Below are 6000 nucleotides of genomic sequence, written 5' to 3'. Positions count from 1 at the left end.
ATCTTCCTGGTTGAGTGGAGGATCAGTGGTGGAGGCTGGGCTGCAGGTAGCTGCTCAAAAGCAGGGCAATGATTGGCATCACCTTTTGCCTTGGTAGGCAAAATGTCTGCAGGACTTCAAATGCCTGGTGGTGGCTTCAACTGCTTTGGAAATGCCAAAGGAAGGAGTGAGACTGGGGAGTATTCAAGGGAAGGTTGCCACATTCCTGGGCTTCTGTGAACCAGTGGAAGGAACGTCAGGGCTTGTCCTTGCAGAAGTCCTCTCACCCTGTTCTGCACAGACTTCCCCTTGAAACAGCAGTAAGCTGCCTGTGCTCCCATCCTCCTAGCAGTGGAGAATAAAGTACTTGTAACCGTGTCTCCCCTAGCAAACCAGCACTGAATGCGTAGGAAGACCAGTTGTTATCAAACAAAGCAGTACAGCTAGCAATAAAACCACCATCAGTGATTAACCCTGCAGCCCCCAATCCAACAAAGTCCTTGGAATATTATATATTATTTGTCTTTTGAGCCTTAAGGTCTTTGTGAAGATGGTGGCCTGCTCAGCAAGGTGGTAAGCATATGCCCATGTGCATGTAGGAAAGTGTCTGCCCTGTGACATTTAGAGCCCAAGTGCACAAGACCGATGGCAAGGGGCAGGAGAAAGGAAGGGCTATGGATTCCGTTTCCCTGACAGAGAGTAGGCTGATTACAGGACAGACTTTTTAAATAGTATTTGGAAGCACAGAGATGTAGGTAGAAGGTCCTACCTTCTCCTTGATGAGTTCCTTGCTGAGATGCTTCATAGCATGGCCTTTGGTGCATCTTTGATTAAGTGTCTTGAAAATTTTGTCTTCAACTTGTGAGACTTGGGAGTTCAGCATGAAGTTTCTGACTCCGAAGCAGTTCTTTAACCATGGCAGCATCCTTCATGTGCTACAATGTAAGGCCTCCAGATAAGCAATATATTGGGCCAGATTTAATTGTTTCAAATACATGGGTTAGTTTACCAGTGTAGTGGGTCAGTACTTTGTGTCCGTCCCCCGACCCTGTAGCTCTAATTTCTGTACTGATGGAAGTTTGTGAATGTTAATGGATTTATCACTGCTCTCACTCCAGAGGCATATCTCTGATCTATCACAGAGATCTCTCACAGAGAGAGAACTGGTTTTCATGTTTTAAAAATAGACAGTTTGGCATAGAAGAAATAAAAATTTTTAACTCAGTGTCAGAGAAGAAAGTGTTGGTGTGGCATTAGCATCGCCTCTGGTGGGCAGCATCCTGCCTCCCCCGTGGGCATGCTTGCAGCAGGGAGCAGAGGTCCCCTGGTTAAGGACTCTGTTGGTGCTCCCTTCTCCTGCCCCTTTCCTTGTTTCCACAGATCAGATCAGCCCTCTGTGCCACAGCCTGTCACCTGATTTACGGGAGCCATAAACTGCAAAGCAGAAAGAAATAAAAATACTAAACACTTAGTTTTTTAAAAGGCCAACAGTGCATTGAAGTCTTGGTGATAATTTGCTCATAAAGAAATATTATGCTTCAGATCACAATCTCAGGCTGCAAATGGAGGCTGAGATCTGGCCTGAGTCTCTCTCACTTAGGCTGTAAAAAGGAAGGGAATGGGATGAAAAAAACCACATAGCATGTGGGGATTAGGCTTGGCTATCTTGCTGTCCATCACCTCCTGTGCTAGGAGGTCATGTGGAGAAGTGCTGATGTCCTCCAGAAAAAAACCTTGTCCTCTGCTGCAGGGACAGCGGGCTTGCAGACGGATGGGAGGTGAGAAGAAAGGGAAGGATAAAAATCCACAAGCTGTAGTTAGACAACTGAGATTTATAGTCCGTGTGGAAGTGTCCAAATTGTTGTGTCGATGGCTGTTCCCCTTGGACTAAGCAAGGCGTCTTGCCTATTTCAACTGTAATATTGTCAGCCTGGCCAGGCCAAATGCTTGTAGGTGCTGCTCGGGGAGCACTTGCCTTTAATAATGGTTGCTGAATACAGGTTTTTGCTCATTGCAGATGGGTGTCTCTGTTTCCAGTGGAGAAAACAAGCCCCAAGCCAGCACAGCACCTGTAAGAGCAGAGAAACAGTAGGTGTGTGAGCAGGTTAGACCTTCAGTGGTGTCAGTATTTGATTGCTAGAGAGGTCTCCTGGCTGCACCAGGCAGGGGCCTGTTCTGGGCGGATAAAATTCCTTTCTGGTTAAGCTTCCTGCTGCAAACACTGCCTGTGCCTATTTACCTACTGGGCTTGCACTGGTGGCTGGCACCTGGCGACTAAAAGCAATGCATTTCTCCAAAGGAGATCAAGGATTTCATGGCCAAGTCAGTGCAGCCGTATTTTCTCTTATCTGATCTTCTCCACTTTACCCTGTCAAAACCACCTATTAGCCTACTGCCATCTCAAATAAATCTTGCTGTGAGGCTTTAGGGTTGCAGGAGGGCAGGAAGGTTGTCAGCAATTTGTTTGATTTTTTTTTTCCTTCTGTCCGTTCTTTACATCCCGCTGGCAGGGAGGCTGCCGGCACCGCTGCCTTCTGCCCTGAACAGCAGAGCTTGGTTCTCTTTTTCAAGTCTTCTTCCTATAGGAAACTTTTCTTTAAAAGAGAATTTTGCTGTCTCAGATACACATCCTAAATGTGGTGATGTTGGGATGTTTAGAGACATGGGAACTGGGAGGAAACTGACACTTCTGGGCTTTTTGGTTTTTTCCTGTTTTTTTTTTCTCTTCCCCAGTAATCAAACACATTTTCCAGGAAGACCCAACTCTGCTCTGGGACTCATAATATTCATGGAGTCCACTATTGCAGCTCTGTTCCAGGTGCAGCCTCAGCAGCGCTGAATTATCACCTCCCTTGGGCCTGCTGGCCACGCTGCCCCTGACATTGCCTGCTATGCAGTTCGTGGTGTTTGCGATGAGAGCACCCTGCCAACTCATACACAGCTTGGCATGCCTGTAACTCCCAGGTCCTTTTCAGCCGGGTGACTACTCGGCAGTCTGTTCCCAGCCTGCGCTGAGGCCTGGTGTCATTCCTCCCCAGGGCAGAGCTTTGCACTCCCCTTCCTGGGTGTCATGAGGTTCCTCTTGGCCCTAAACTTGAGTTTTTCAGGGTTGTTTTGGATCCTCAGTTTGCTGAGAGTATGATCTTTCTCCCATGCTACAGTTAAAGGGTTTTATCAGTCCTTGAGAGCTACTGAGTTCAGCCTGGCTGTGTCCTAGAGGCTTGCTGGCAATCTCCACAGACACGTTAAGTGAAATGAAGGGGCAGGGTACTGCATTTCGATAAGGACTTAACTGAAATAAGAAGGTTTTAACAAAAACAGATCTAAAGCTTAAGTAGCCTGGTTGAAAAGGGAATCTGAAGTATTTAACTTCTCCTGCAAAGATGCCGCTTGGGCGATTCCCCAGTTGCCGGGGTGGTCCTGGGCTTGGCAGCGCCGGTGCTCCTGGGGCAGGAGACACTCCTGCCCTCCTCCTGCAAGCAGGAGTTTCAAACACTCTCTTTCAAGCCCAGAGAAGCAAGGACATGAGTCTGGTTTAACTCCCCCTGGGAAAAAAATAACTTTTACCTTGTAAATTAATCCAGCCAAGAGTGCTCCCACCTCTCCAGCCCTTTACAGTATTGAAGGTTGTAAGAGAAACCTCTCCAGGAGAGAGGGCTCACAGGCTATTTCTCCTCTAGTTAGAACAGGCAGTTCATTACCTTGAAGAAATCAAAACTTTCAAAGCTTCTGGCTGCCCCTATCTTTCTCTTAGTGTTTCCTGAAGTGTTTAACAGCATCCTCTTTGCCTGTTCCTCGGAGATTGGGTTCCTCTTTGTGGTCAAGGTTTCTCTTTCCTGCCTCCTCAGTCACTGAGAAGTAAGGGCCTTATTAGAACGTCTCTGCAATGAAAACAAATGATTATGATGGTCAAAATGCACCATTTATCCTAGTAAGTGGGTACAGAAGTAGAACTTTGTTCCTTTCTCCAATTGTATTTGCTTCTGCAGATGTGAGGGAGAAGGGTTGCTTTTGTCCCACCAGACACGAAGTATGCTTGGCAGTGTGGTGAATTTTTAGTGATGCCTTTTAATAATACACAAAAAGAAATCAGCTCTGAACTTCACTCCCCCCAGACCCGGCCTTTGATTGAAAGGCTGCAGGTGATGTGTCCTTGCAGGTCTGGCAATAGGCACTGGTACCATCTAAATAGCAATGACCATTTTGCTTCTAATAGGGCTAAAATAGCGGCCCTTTGTGGGTCAGAGTAAGCAGTAGTTGTGTGTTCACAACAGGTGCCAGAAGTGGTTGATAAATCACTGATCGCTCCAATAAAATGCTCAAAAGTGAGGAACACTTCCAGTAACTTTACTTGGATGTTCTTAATTCTGACCTTTAGGGAGCACAGACGCTTACAGAGAATAATGCACGGATACTCTTCATTATAAAGTATGTAAATAAAAACACTTCAAGCAGCAGAACTATATGCTCTCTGGACATCTGCAGGTTTGGATAACCAAGCAAGCACACTTGTGCATCGTATTTTGAGTTGGTGTAGGCTTGTCTCTTGGGTATCAGGTCCAGCGCTGTTACCTACACCGGTTTGGGCAGTAGCTGCAAGGTGAATGAAATCTATTTGGCTCTTTTGCTTGTGAGCCTGCAGGGAAGCTGTGGGTAGCGGAGGATGTTTGGCTGCTCCGCTGGTGGCGAGGTGGTTCTAATTGCTGTGTAACCCCTTCTCGCTGAGTAACTTGATCACTGCAACAGGCGTACACTGGGGTAAGTAGCGCTGATCGAAGGTCAGCCAGGATTCAAAGCACGCCATCTGCTCAGTGACTTTTTTGCTTTGATTTTCTGTCTGGTGTCGTCCTGCCCAGTGATGCCTCTGAAAGAGTACATTCACAGCTTCATGCATCAGTGCTTCTCCCCCAGGTTTGATCAGTGATGGGCTCTCATCTTCCTCTCTGCTTTGGTTAGTAAGGGTCTCCTTTCCTCTATGCCTTTCTTGCACCTCCTTTGCATGTACCCTTGCTGCCACCAGTGGGGTAGGCTTTCTGCCCACCAGTGGGGTGACCACATTCCGTGTCTGCCAGGGCCTCTCCCTTGCTCTGCCTCTGAAGGAACGGCTTGCCCGGGAGCAGTGGTCAGCACAGCAGGTGGCGCATAGAAAATCATCCCTGGGATCTCAGAGTTTCTTTTGGAGGTGACCTGGCCTGTGTGGGCTTAATGGCCTGACAGGAGACTGGCTGCAGGAAGCACAGCAGTCTCCTTGCATGCAACTGTCGCCCGCTCCTGGGAGAAACATCCCCATTGCTCTCATCTGATGCTGAGGTGCAATGCTGAATCTGTTACCCATCCCCGCTTGTCAGCGGCAAATCAATTAATTTTCCAAGTGACATAGTCTATTGAACACTGCTTTAAATTAGGGCACCGGAGGCATAATTTAGTCTAGGGTTAAGTTCCAGCTGCAGGCGAGACATTTAAAACACGCAGCGCGTGTGCTGAGAAACCCACTTATCTCACCAGAAAGCGAATAAATCTGCCTTCTCAGCAGAGAATTTCCTTCTAAACCCGGGGACCGCTTCAGGCTTTGCTGGGGTGCAGAGCTGGTCTGTTCCAAGAGGAGGAAGGAGGCATGGCTTGATGGAGATGGGTACAGTAGCTGAGCAGAGCTCACTCCTCTGGCACAAGGTAGAGAATGAACACAGTCTCACAACCCAAATGCACAGCCGTGTGGTGGGGCTCTCTTGGGCAGATGGGGTAGGGGGTGCTTTCTCCGGACATCTCTGTTATTCCTAGAAAACCCGTGAAATGTGCTTTTCAAGTCTGCTGTTCCAGAAGAGCAAATAAGCATGTGCTGAACTTGTGAATGTTGGTGTTAATAAGTTACAAACTGATTCGAGTGCTCTGCGGGAGCTGAAAGCTGCCTGGGGAAGTTCCCTGCTTTTCAGTAAGAGGCACCTCGTTACACCCCATCCTGCTCTCATCAGCTTCATTAACTCTGGCAACCTCTCCATCTCAGATACCAAAATGGCTCTTGTA

The sequence above is a fragment of the Phalacrocorax carbo genome, chromosome 1, assembly GCF_963921805.1.
Source record: "Phalacrocorax carbo chromosome 1, bPhaCar2.1, whole genome shotgun sequence".
In the NCBI taxonomy this organism is placed as follows: domain Eukaryota; kingdom Metazoa; phylum Chordata; class Aves; order Suliformes; family Phalacrocoracidae; genus Phalacrocorax; species Phalacrocorax carbo.
Note: the sequence above shows the minus strand (reverse complement) of the source record.